This window comes from Bubalus kerabau, chromosome 5 (assembly GCF_029407905.1).
Source record: "Bubalus kerabau isolate K-KA32 ecotype Philippines breed swamp buffalo chromosome 5, PCC_UOA_SB_1v2, whole genome shotgun sequence".
Taxonomy (NCBI): domain Eukaryota; kingdom Metazoa; phylum Chordata; class Mammalia; order Artiodactyla; family Bovidae; genus Bubalus; species Bubalus kerabau.
The window spans coordinates 112,248,640-112,261,618 of record NC_073628.1 but is presented as its reverse complement, the minus strand read 5'-3'; the positions used below and the strand labels follow the sequence as shown (position 1 = coordinate 112,261,618).

At 37.9% G+C, this 12,979-nt stretch overlaps 1 protein-coding gene across 6 annotated transcripts in view; it reads left to right on the top strand.

Annotated features, from left to right (window-relative positions):
* COP1 (COP1 E3 ubiquitin ligase) overlaps positions 1–12,979 on the top strand; it is a 236,665-nt gene that overhangs the window by 48,064 nt on the left and 175,622 nt on the right. The gene's annotated exons all lie outside the window — the stretch shown is intronic.

The window sequence follows — 12,979 nt, the reverse complement described above, 5'->3', positions numbered from 1 at the left end:
TGGTTTCAATCCCTGGATTGGGAAGATCCCCTGGAAAAGGGAAAGGCTACCACTCCAGTATTCTGGCCTGGAGAATTCCATGGACTGTATAGTTCATGGGGTCTCAGATAGTCTAACACAACTGAGCGACTTTCACTTTCACACCACATCTTTATCCAGTCATGCGCTGATGGACACTTAGGTTATCAACATATCCTGGCAGTTATAAGTAATGCTGCATTGGACGTGACAGTGCAGGTGTTTCTCTGACATAGTGGTTTAATTTCCTTTGGATATATACCCAGAAGTGGAATTGTTGGATCACGTGGTAGTTTCATTCTGAATTTTTTTGAGGAACCTCCATTCTGTTTTCCATAGTGGCTATACCAGTTTACTTCCCTACCAGCAGGGCACAAGGGTTCCTTTTTCTCCACATCCTCACCCGCATGTGTTCTTTCTTGTCCTTCTGACGGTGACCATTCTGACTAGTGTGAAGTGACATCTTCTTGTGGTTTTGACCTGTATTTCCCTAATGATTTGTGATGTTTAACGCCTTTTCATATACCTGTTGATTATTTGAATATCTTCTTTGGAAAATCCCTTGCCCATTAAAATTTCATTATTTGGGTTTTTTTTTTAATTGCTATTGAATTATATTAATTCTTTATGTACAGTATTTTTTATATGAACCTCTTATCAGATATATGATCTGTAAGTATTTTCACCCATTCTGTTGGTTGCCTTTTCATTTTGTTGATCATGTCTTTGGTTTGCAGAAGCTTGTACATTTGATATAGTTGTACTTGTTTTTTGTTGCTTTTGCTTCAGGTGTCATATCCCAGAAATTGTTGCCAAAGCTCTTCTGTGCTTTTTAACATAGTTTTCTATTAGCATCTCCTGTGTGCTAGATGCTGTGTTAAAGGTAGTGGAAAAGACAGAATTCTGCTCTGTATGTTGTGTTGAGGGGAACAGGACACAATAGCTGAGGAGATAAACTAAATTAATAAATATTTTCATATAGTGGTAAATGATATAAAAATACTTTTTAATGATAGACTGAATATATATAGTTATCTTGCTCCCTTAATGTCATTAAAATGACAGTAAGGTGATTTTTAAAAGGCAAAAGAATGGGAGAAGAGACAATATACTTTTTTAAGCTATAAAGTAGATGGATGAAAAGTGATAGATTAGATCTGAGAAAATTGAGCTGGCGGTAGGGAATTGGTAGGAACCAACCCTATTTAGATTATGGAAAAAAGGCCTTCCTAGGTTTGGGAGCATGAAATACCTCATAGAGTAAAGGTTGGAAGCAGGATAATTTGTTCAGAATCTGACTAAGAAGCAATTGGAATCTCTGATCCCTTCGTGTATAACTATAGCCATTGACCTTAAGAGAACACTAGAAGTTACAGGCACATTTAAGGGTGTGTGGGGGCTTCTGTTCTGAAGATAGACAAGTTTCATACTGAATGTGAGAGCTGTTAACCTTATTCCCCATTTGACTTGTCAGTATTAATCTTTGTGTGCTTTCGTCTCTTAGAATTGAAGAAATACTGGTATCTTAGTTTTAGAACTCAGATCTTTTTGAAGAGGGAGGCAGTTCAGAAACAAAGGTATCATAGGTATTACAGCATTTTTACATTATTGTTTTCTTGTTTTACTTTGCATTCTAACAATCACAGAAAACTAACCAAACTGATCACATGGATCACAGCCTTGTCTAACTCAGTAAAACTGTGAGCCCTGCCGTGTAGGGCCACCCAAGATGGACAGGTCATGGTGGAGAGGTCTGACAAAATGTTGTCCCCTGGAGAAGGGAATGACAAACCACTTCAGTATTCTTGCCTTGAGAACCCCATGAAGTGTAGGAAAAGGTGAAAAGATATGATACTGAAAGATGAACTTCCCAGGTCGGTAGGCGCTCAATATGCTACTGGAGAAGAGTGGAGAAATAGTTCCAGAAGGAATGAAGAGACGAAGCCAAAGCAAAAACAACTCCCACCTGTAGATGTGACTGGTCATAGAAGTAAAGTCCAGTGCTATAAAGAATAATATTTGCATAGGAACCTAGAATGTTAGGTCCATGAATTAAGGTAAAACCAAAGTGGTCAAACAGGAGATGGCAAGAGTGAACATTGACATTTTAGGAATCTGTGAACTAAAATGGACCGGAATGGGGGAATTTAATTCAGATGACCTTTATATCTACTACTGTGGGCAAGAATTCCCTAGAAGAAATGGAGTAGCCCTCATAGTCAACAAAAGAGTCCAAAATGTAGTACTTGGGTACAGTCTCAAAAACGACAGAATGATCTCTATTTGTTTCCAAGGCAAACTATTCAATAGCACAGTAACCAAGTCTTTGCCCCAACCACTAATGCTGAAGAATCTGAGGTAGAATGGTTCTATGAAGACCTACATGACTTTCTAGAACTAACACCAAAAAAAAACATATCCTTTTCATTATAGGGGATTAGAATGCAAAAGTAGGAAGTCAAGAGATACCAAGAGTAACAGGCAAGTTTGGCCTCGGTATACAAGATGAAGCAGGGCAAAGGCTAATACAGTTTTGCCAAGAGAACACACTGGTCATAGCAAACACCCTCTTCCAGTAACACAAGAGACGACTCTACACACGACATCACCATATGGTCAGTACCAAAATCAGATTGATTATATTCTTTGCAGCCAAAATTGGAGAAGCTCTATACAGTCAGTGAAAACAAGACTAGGAGCTGACTGTGGCTCAGATCATGAACTCCTTGTTGCCAGTTCAGACTTCAATTGAAGAAAGTGGGAAAACCACTAAGCCATTCAGGTATGACCTAAATCAGATGCCTTATGATTATACAGTGGAAGTGGCGAATAGATTCAAGGTATTAGATCTGATGGAGTGCCTGAAGAACTATGGATGGAGTTTCGTGACATTGTACAGGAGGTGGTGATCAAAACCGTCTCCAAGAAAAATAAACGCAGAAAGGCAGACTTGTCTGAGGAGGCCTTACAAATAGCTGAGAAAAGAAGAGAAGCAAAAGGCAAAGGAGAAAAGGAAAGCTATGCTTATCTGAATGCAGAGTTCCAAAGAATGGCATGGAGAGATAAGAAAGCCTCCCTCAGTGATCAATGCAAAGAAATGGAGGAAAACAATAGAACACGAAAGACTAGAGATCTCTTCAAGAAAATTGCAGATACCAAGGGAACATTTCATGCAAAGATGGGCTCAATAAAGGACAGAAATGGTAGGGACCTAACAGAAGCAGAAGATATTAAGCAGAGGTGGCAAGAATACACAGAAGAACTGTACAAACGCAGCCACCGTGCTTGTGTGCCATCACACAAAAAGGATCTTAATGACCCATATAACTATGATGGTGTGATCACTCACTAGAGCCAGATATCCTGGAGTGTGAAGTCAAATGGGCCTTAGGAAGCATCACTATGAACAAAGCTAGTGGAGGTGATGGAATTCCACTTGAGCTATTTCAAATCCTAAAAGATGATGCTGTGAAAGTGCCGCACCCAATATGCCAGCAAATTTGAAAAGCTCAACAGTGGCCCCAGGACTGGAAAAGGTCAGTTTTCATTTCAATCCCAAGGCAGTGCCAAAGAATGTTCGAACTACTGCACAATTGCACTAATCTCCACATGCCAGCAAATTAATGCTCAAAATTCTCCAAGCTGGGCTTAACAGTACATGAACTGAGAACCTGCAGATGTTCAAGCTGGATTTAGAAAAGGCAAAGAAACCAGAGATCAAATTGCCAACATCCGTTGGATCATAGAAAAGCAAGAGAATTCCAGAAAAACATCTACTGCTTTACTGACTACGCCAAAGCCTTTGACTATGTGGATCATGACAATCTGTGGAACACTCTTAAAGAGATGGGAATACCAGACCACCTTACCTACCTCCTGAGAAATCTGTATGCAGGTCAAGAAACAACAGTAGAACCGGACATGGAACAATAAACTGTTTCCAAATTGGGAAAGGAATACGTCAAGGCTGTGTTTCATCACCCTGCTTATTTAACTTACATGCAGAGTACATCATGCGAAATGCCGGGCTGGATGAAGCACAAGCTGGAATCAAGATTGCTGGGAGAAATATCAATAACCTCAGATATGCAGATGATACCACTGTTATTGTAGAAAGTGAAGAGGAACTGAAGAGCCTCTTGATGAAAGTGAAAGAGGAGAGTGAAAAAGCTGGCTTAAAACTCAGCATTCAGAGAACTAAGATCATGGCATCTAGTCCCATCACGTCCTGGTAGATAGATGGGGAAATAATGAAAACAGTGATATTTTATTTTCTTGGGCTCCAAAATCACTGCAAACAGTGTCTGCAGGTATGAAATTAAAAGACACTTGCTCATTTAAGAGAGAAGAAAAGCTATGACCAGCCTCGAGAGCATATTAAAAAGCATAGACATTGCTTTATCGACAAAGGTCTGTGTAGTCAAAGCTATGGTTTTTCCAGTAGTCATGTATGAATGTGAGAGTTGGACCATAAAGAAAGCTGAGTGCCAGAGAATTGATGCTTTTGAATTCTGGTGTTGGAGAAGACTTTTGAGAGTCCCTTGGACAGCAAGGAGATCAAACCAGTCAATCCTAAAGGAAATCAATCCTGAATATTCATTGGAAGGACTGATGCTGATAGTAAATTTCCCATACTTTGGCCACCTGATGCGAAGAAGTGCCTCCTTATGAAAGACCCTGTTGCTAGGAAAGATTGAAGGCAGGAGGAGAAGGGGATGACAGAGGATGAGATGGTTGGATGGCATCACCGACTCAATGGACATGAGTTTAAGCAAGCTCCGGGAGTTGGTGATGGGCAGGAAAGCCTGGCATGCTGTAGTCCATGGGGTCGCAGAGAATCGGACACAACTCAGCAACTGAACTGAAACTTGATGAATGTTTCCAACATGCAGAAAAATGCAATAAATAATGCAACTTTTAACTTACCCTCTTAGTTTTAATAAATAGTAACACTTTTTATTAGATCTGCCTTTTGAGAATTACGTTGTTTTTTTTTTTTTATACTTAACACCCTCTCTTCTCATTCTGTTCTCCCAGAGTAATCACCATTTGAAGTTTGCAAGGATCCTTCTGAAGTGTGTATAACCCTTTTTTAATAAAATATATACTTGTATCTACAATCATATATAATGTTGTTTGTATGATTTAGAAGTTTCAAACTGTGTTTATCCTTTGACATATGCCTTTTTTGTTTACTTTTTGAGGTTTCCACTGATGAATATAGATCTAGTTTGTTTAACTTCTCTATAGTTATCCATTGCATGAACATTTCTATTCTCCTGTTGATGGACATTTAAGTTATTCTGTATTCATGATTGTCAGCAATACATTTAGTGTTGTTATTCATGTCTTGTTGTGCTCATATATAAATACTAAATGATTTAAGAAGTGTAATTGCTATTCATAGGGTTTACATGTACATTTTAACCGTATTAAATGTTGCCGAATTGCTCTTCTGTGAGTTTGTACCATATCAACCTTTGGTACTGTTTTTTAGTTTCTGCTGGTTTGATAGTTGCCAAATGCTTGCGTGTGTGTGTGTGTGTTCTGTTGTTTTGCATTTTTTGTATTTCTTTAATTACTAGTGAGGACAATTTTTTCATTTGTTTGACTATCTTGGTTTCTTATTTGAATTGCTTATTCATAGCCTATACCAGTTTTTCTAATAGATTGTCTTTTTTTAATTGATTTGTAAGAAATGTGTGTGTGTGTTTTTAATATTGCTACAGTGTCAAATGGTATTTTAATAATTGAATTCCATTTGAATTGTATCATGGTCAGAAAATGGTTTATATGATTTTAGATTTAGTATTTTTTATGATTTTATTTTGCCTTGTTTACTTTTATTTGTCAGATATAACATTTTGTTTGGTTTCTTAGTGATTTCTTTTGGGTTTTTAAGATAATTATACATTATATTACAGTACATTACATTACATTGTACCTTTAAGTAATATTATCTGACTTCATTTATAGTATAAGAACCTTACACCAATATACTTACATTTCTTCTCTCTCAGCCTTTGTACTGTTTTTGTCAATTGTTTTACTTCTATGTATGTCATAACTCCCTAATAAATTTATTAATTTGAATAGTAAATTATACTCTATGGATATATTTTAAAAGTTCTATATATGCCCATATATTGATCATTTCTGGTGTACTTCATTCTTTTGTTTTCCATTCACTTCACTCTTTCATTCATTCTTTTGAATTCCATCAGTAACTTTACTTCTGCCTGGAAAACAGCCTTTATTCTTTCTTTAGTGTAGATCTGCTGGTGATAAATTCTTTCACCATTTATATCTGAGAATGTCTTTATTTATCCTTTGTATCTGAAAGGGACTTCCAAATAAGTATAGAATTATAAATTTAATATTTTTCTTTCAGTATTTTAAGGATGTTGCTCCATCATCCAGTGTCTTGCATTGTTTCAGATGAGAAGTCTTGATCCTCGAAATGAACTGTATTTCTCTCAGTGTATGCTCTTTTTATGGTTTTAAGTATTTTGACTTTGGTATATACCTGGGTATAGTTTTTTTTTTTTTACCTTCATGTTTCTTCTTCTTGAGGTTCTTTGAGATTCTTGGATGGTGATATTATAGTTTCCACCAGATTTGGAAAATTTTCAGTTGTTATTTCTTCAAATATTTTTCTGTCACCTTTCCTGCTTTGGGAACTCCCATTACGCATCTCCTAAGCTGACTGAAGTGGTGTCACAGCTCATGGATAAAGAGCTCTGCTTGCTTATGTTTTATCTTTTACCCCATCTCCTTCATCTTGTATAGTTTCTATTTCTGTTGTCAAGTTCACTGCTATTTTCTATATTCCATTGTCTCTCCTTATGCTTTGTGTTGACTTGTAGGACCTTTTTATGACTGTGTTTCCTTATTCCATTATTTGTGTCATTGTTGTTTCTGTTTTAAGTGATGGATTCCACCCCACCCCACCCCCCTCCCGCCTTATTTTGGGCAACATTTCCTTATTTGCATGCTTATTAATTTTGTGATTGGATGCCAGAAATTGTACATTTTACCATGTTTAATATTGTTAATTTTGTATTCCTTTACACATTCCTAAGCTTTGTTCTGGCAGGTAGTTAAGTATTTTCAAAATAGCTTGATTCTCTTGAAGCTTGTGTTTTAAGTTCTGTTAGGGAGAACTATAATAGATTTTTGTCTAGCTAATTTTGCCTCACTGCGAGGCAGTCTTTTTGAGAGTATTCCTCCTGATGCCTGTGTATTTCGAGGTTTTTTCCACCTAGCTCCGGGGATAATGTATTATTTCTGGTCCTTTGTCTGACATGCATCCATTCTATAACTAGCCTGATGTTTTGTTGTTTGAAATAGGAATTCTTATCTTTCTCACTGCATTTTAGCCTGTAAGTTCAATTCGCTTGCTTTTGGTCCATTGAAATTTATTGGGATTTTATTATAGCTCAGTATAAGGTCTATGTTTTGTTAAATGTTCACCTTCATTTAAAAACAGTGTGTTACCTGTTGTGCTTTGTGAATGTAGCATTTGTTAATATTCAGTTCAGTTCAGTTCAGTCGCTCAGTCGTGTCCGACTCTTTGTGACCCCATGAACCACACGCCAGGCCTCCCTGTCCATCACCAACTCCTGCAGTTTACCCAAACTCATGTCCATTGAGTTGGTGATTCCATCTAGCCATCTCATCCTCTGTCGTCCCCTTCTCCTGCCTTCAATCTTTCCCAACATCAGGGTCTTTTCAAATGAGTCAGCTCTTCGCATCAGGTGGCCAAAGTATTGGAGTTTCAGCTTCAACATCAGTCCCTCCAATGAACACCCAGGACTGATCTCCTTTAGAATGGACTGGTTGGATCTCTTTGCAGTCCAAGGCACTCTCAAGACTCTTTTCCAACACCACAGTTCGAAAGAGTCAATTCTTCTGCGCTCAGCTTTCTTTATAGTCCAACTCTCACGTCCATAAATGACTACTGGAAAAACGCATAGCCTTGACTAGACAGACCTTTGTTGACAAAGTAATGTCTCTGCTTTTGAATGTGCTGTCTAGGTTGGTCATAACTTTGCTTCTAAGGAGTAAGCGTCTTTTAATTTCATGGCTGCAGTCACCATCTGCAGTGATTTTGGAGCTCCAAAAAATAAAGTCAGCCACTGTTTCCCGTCTATTTGCCATGAAGTGATGGAGCCAGATGCCATGATCTTAGTTTTCTGAATGTTGAGCTTTAAGCCAGCTTTTTCACTCTCCTCTTTCACTTTCACCAAGAGGCTCTTTAGTTCTTCTTCACTTTCTGCTATAACGATGGTGTCATCTGCACATCTCAGGATTTTGATATTTCTCCTGGCAATCTTGATTCCAGTTTGTGCTTCCTCCAACCCAGCGTTTCTCATGATGTACTGTGCATATAAGTTAAATAAACAGGGTGACAATATACAGCCTTGACATACTCGTTTTCCTATTTGGAGCCAGTCTGTTGTTCCATGTCCAGTTCTAACTGTTGCTTCCTGACCTGCATACAGGTTTCTCGAGAGGCAGGTCAGGTGGTCTGGTATTCCCATCTCTTGAAGAATGTTCCACAGTTTATTGTGATCCACACAGTTGAAGGCTTTGGTATAGTTAATAAAGCAGAAATAGATGTTTTTCTGGAACTCTTCTTGATCCAGCAGATGTTGGCAATTTGATCTCTGGTTCCTCTGCCTTTTCTAAAGCCAGCTTGAACATCTGGAAGTTCATGGTTCACGTACTGCTGAAGCCTGGCTTGGAGAATTTTGAGCATTACTTTACGAGTGTATGAGATGAGTGCAATTGTGCGGTAGTTTGAGCATTCTTTGGCATTGCCTTTCTTTGGGATTGGAATGAAAACTGACCTTTTCCAGTCCTGTGGCCACTGCTGAGTTTTCCAAATTTGCTGGCATATTGAGTGCAGAACTTTGACAGCATCATCTTTTAGGATTTGAAATAGCTCACCTGGAATTCCATCACCTCCACTAGCTTTGTTCATAGTGATGCTTTCTAAGGCCCACTTGACTTCACATTCCAGGATGTCTGGCTCTAGGTGAGTGATCACACCATCGTGATTATCTGGGTTGTGAAGGCTTTTTTTATATAGTTCATCTGTGTATTCTTGCCACCTCTTCTTAGTATCTTCTGCTTCTGTTAGGTCCACACCATTTCTGTCCTTTATCGAGCCCATGTATTCTTGCCACCTCTTCTTAGTATCTTCTGCTTCTGTTAGGTCCACACCATTTCTGTCCTTTATCGAACCCATCTTTGCATGAAATGTTCCCTTGGTATCTCTAATTTTCTTGAAGAGATCTCTAGTCTTTCGTGTTCTATTATTTTCTTCTATTTTTTTGTATTGATAGCTGAAGAAGGCTTTCTTATCTCTCCTTGCTATTCTTTGGAACTCTTATTCAGATATTTATTTTTTCCTTGCTGCATCAGTTATTGATGTGTGCTAAGTCATTTCAGTTGTGTCCAACTCGGCAACCTTGTGAACTGTAGCCCACTAGGCTCCTCTGTCAGTGGGATTCTCCAGGCAATAATACTGGAGTGGGTTGCCAGGGATTTTTTTAGAAGTATTTTTGATTATTTATTTTTCATTGGTTTCTATGATTCTTGGATCATGTATTTTGAAGCTCATTATTAGGTACATACATGTTTAGGATTGTGATGTTTTCTGGATGTATCATCTCCTTTGTTACTATAGATTGTATACATTTAATGCTGGAAATATACCTTGTTCTGAAGTCTGTTTTTATATTTTCTTATGTTATTGATAATATAGCTTAAGTAGTTTAGTTATGACTAGCATTTCTGTGGTATATTCTTCTGTATCTTTGTACTTCCGTTTTATTGTTGCCTTAATGTTTTAAAAATGTGTCTCTTCAGATGTATAGAACAGTCTTTTGGACTCTTGGGAGAGGACGAGGGTGGCATGATTTGGGAGAATGGCATTGAAACATGTATACTATCATATGTGAAACTCATCACCAGTCCAGGTTTGATGCATGATACAGGGTGCTCGGGGCTGGTGCACTGGGATGAACCAGATGGATGGGATGGGGAGGGAGGTGGGAGGGGGGTTCAGGATGGGGAACACAGGTATACTCGTGGCGGATTCATGTCAATGTATGCGAAACCAATACAATATTGTAAAGTAATTAGCCTCCAATTAAAATAAATTTGTATTATAAAAAAGCTTATTGTATAGTAAAAAAAATATAAAAATAAAAGTGTGTCTCTTAACTGTATGTAGTTGAATTATTTAACTTATATGCAGAGTACATCATGAGAAACGCTGAGCTGGAAGAAGCACAAGCTGGAATCAAGATTGCCGGGAGAAATATCAATAACTTCAGATATGCAGATGACACCACTCTTATGGCAGAAGGTGAAGAGGAACTAAAAAGCCTTTTGATGAAAGTGAAAGAGGAGAGTGAAAAAGTTGGCTTAAAGCTCAACATTCAGAAAACTAAGATCAGGGCATCTGGCTCCATCACTTCATGGGAAATAGATGGGGAAACAGTGGAAACAGTGTCAGACTTTATTTTTTTGGGTTCCAAAATCACTGCAGATGGTGACTGCAGCCATGAAATTAAAAGACGCTTACTCCTTGGAAGGAAAGTTATGACCAACCTAGATAGCATATTGAAAAGCAGAGACATTATTTTGCCAACAAAGGTCCGTCTAGTCAGGGCTATGGTTTTTCCAGTGGTCATGTATGGATATGAGAGTTGGACTGTGAAGAAAGCTGAGCACCAAAGAATTGATGCTTTTGAACTGTGGTGTTGGAGAAGACTCTTGAGAGTCCCTTGGACTGCAAGGAGATCCAACCAGTCCATTCTGAAGGAGATCAGCCCTGGGATTTCTTTGGAAGGACTGATGCTAAAGCTGAAACTCCAGTACTTTGGTCACCTCATGCGAAGAGTTGACTCATTGGAAAAGACTCTGATGCTGGGAGGGACTGGGGGCAGGAGGAGAAGGGGACGACAGAGGATGAGATGGCTGGATGGCATCACCGACTCGATGGACGTGAGTTTGAGTGAACTCCGGGAGTTGGTGATGGACAGGGAGGCCTGGTGTGCTGCGGTTCATGAGGTTGCAAAGAGTTGGACACGACTGAGCGACTGAACTGAATAAGCTCATTAATTCAAGTGTTTAAGTTCATTTAAATGTGATACGATCATTGGTGTGGTTAGGTTTGAGCTCACCACATTTGTATTTTTCTGGTTTTCCATATTTTCCTTATTTCCTGTTTCTTCTTTCTTGCTTTCTTTAGAGAGCATTGTGTTTCCAGGATTTCATTTTAGCATATTATCCTCTCTGCTTTTTGCATGTTGCTTACAATTATTATATTTCTAGTGGTTTCTCTAAAGATTATAGAATTCCTCTTTTACTTTTCACAATCAACCTTGAGTTTATAGTGTAACAGTTCCAGGACATTGTTATTCAAATCAACATTAAATACACGGTTGATGTTTAAGCAATGCAGTAAGTAGACATGCTGACCCCTGTGAATTTGAAAATCTGAATCTAACTTTATAATCTGCCCACCACATCCACAGTTCACCATCTGTGCATTCAGCCAACTGTGGATCATGTGGTACTATAGTTTGTATTTATTGAAGAAATGCTGTGCATAAGTGGACCCGTGCAGTTCTAACCTGTGTTGTTTAAGGGTCAACTATATGCCATTTCCTGGAAAATGTAAGATCTCATAGTATTTCAATTTACCAAGCTCCTGCCTTTTGTGATTCAAATTATAAATGTTATAAACTCCACCTATGTTTGCTTTGAAAAGTCACTAGTCTTTTGAAGATATGTTGCTAAAAAGGATAGAAAAGGACCCTTTTGAACCAATATATTTACCATTTGAGATGTCTTTATTTTCTCTTGTAAACCTGAGGTTCCGTCTGAGTCATTTCCCTTTTGTCTGTATGATTTCTTCTGTTTCTTGTAGAGCTGATAGGTTTGATCTTCATAGAAGTCTAGTTTTCTGTTTTTCTTTTAGCACCTTATTGATATATTTTCATTTTCTGTTTGCTTCTTTGATTCTGATGAAGTTTTCAGTCATTCTTACTGTTCTTCCCCTTAAGATAGTGTATCCTTTTTAGCTGCTCTTAAGATGTTCTTTTTGACATTGGTTTTTCAGTAGTTTGACTATGGTATTCCTAGCTTTCATTTAAAAAATATTTATTCTGGTTGTGTTTCACAGAACAAGAGGATCTGTTTGTTGAACATGTGAACATTATTCAGCCCTGTACTCTCTGCTTTTCCTTAGGGTTTCAATCATATGTTTTCTTTTTCATATTATCCCACATTTTTCTGGTGCTTCTTTTTTTTTTTGACCTGTCTTTGAATTCGTTATTTCTTTCCTCGGTTCTGTCCATCTGTTCCTAACTTTATCTGAAGTTATTTTGTTTTAATTTTTTTTATTTCAGACTGTATTCTTCATTTCTTTGCACTTTGATTTTTCAGTTCTTTTGTAATTGTCTGTTTTTTCACTCATGTCCATTTTTTCTTTTCTTTAATAATATATTAAATAATATAAAAATATTAAATAATATTAAAGAATAATATATTCTTTTAGCCTGTTTATTTCTCTTGACTTTCCTACTTCTTTTCATGTCTTGTAATTTTAAAATTATGTCTTAGATATTCTATATTCAAGAGCAGTATAGATAGACTAAACTGGTTAATACTTTCTTCTTGAATGGTCTTGGCTTTTCCTTTGTCAGGAAGCAAGGATAAGAGGTTGACGTCTTTGGTCTGATCAGGAATTTAGCTGAGTTGGAGCTCACTTGTTGCTTGAGCTAGTTTCAGTTCATTCAGAGTGAAGTGGGGAGTTCCTGCCTGTCCAGTGGTTAGGACTCTGCTTTCACTGCCAAGGGGCTGAGTGGTCCCTGGTCTGGGCACTAAGATCCTGCAAGCCAAACTGGCCATGCTTTTTTGTAGTATGTATGATACCTCAGTG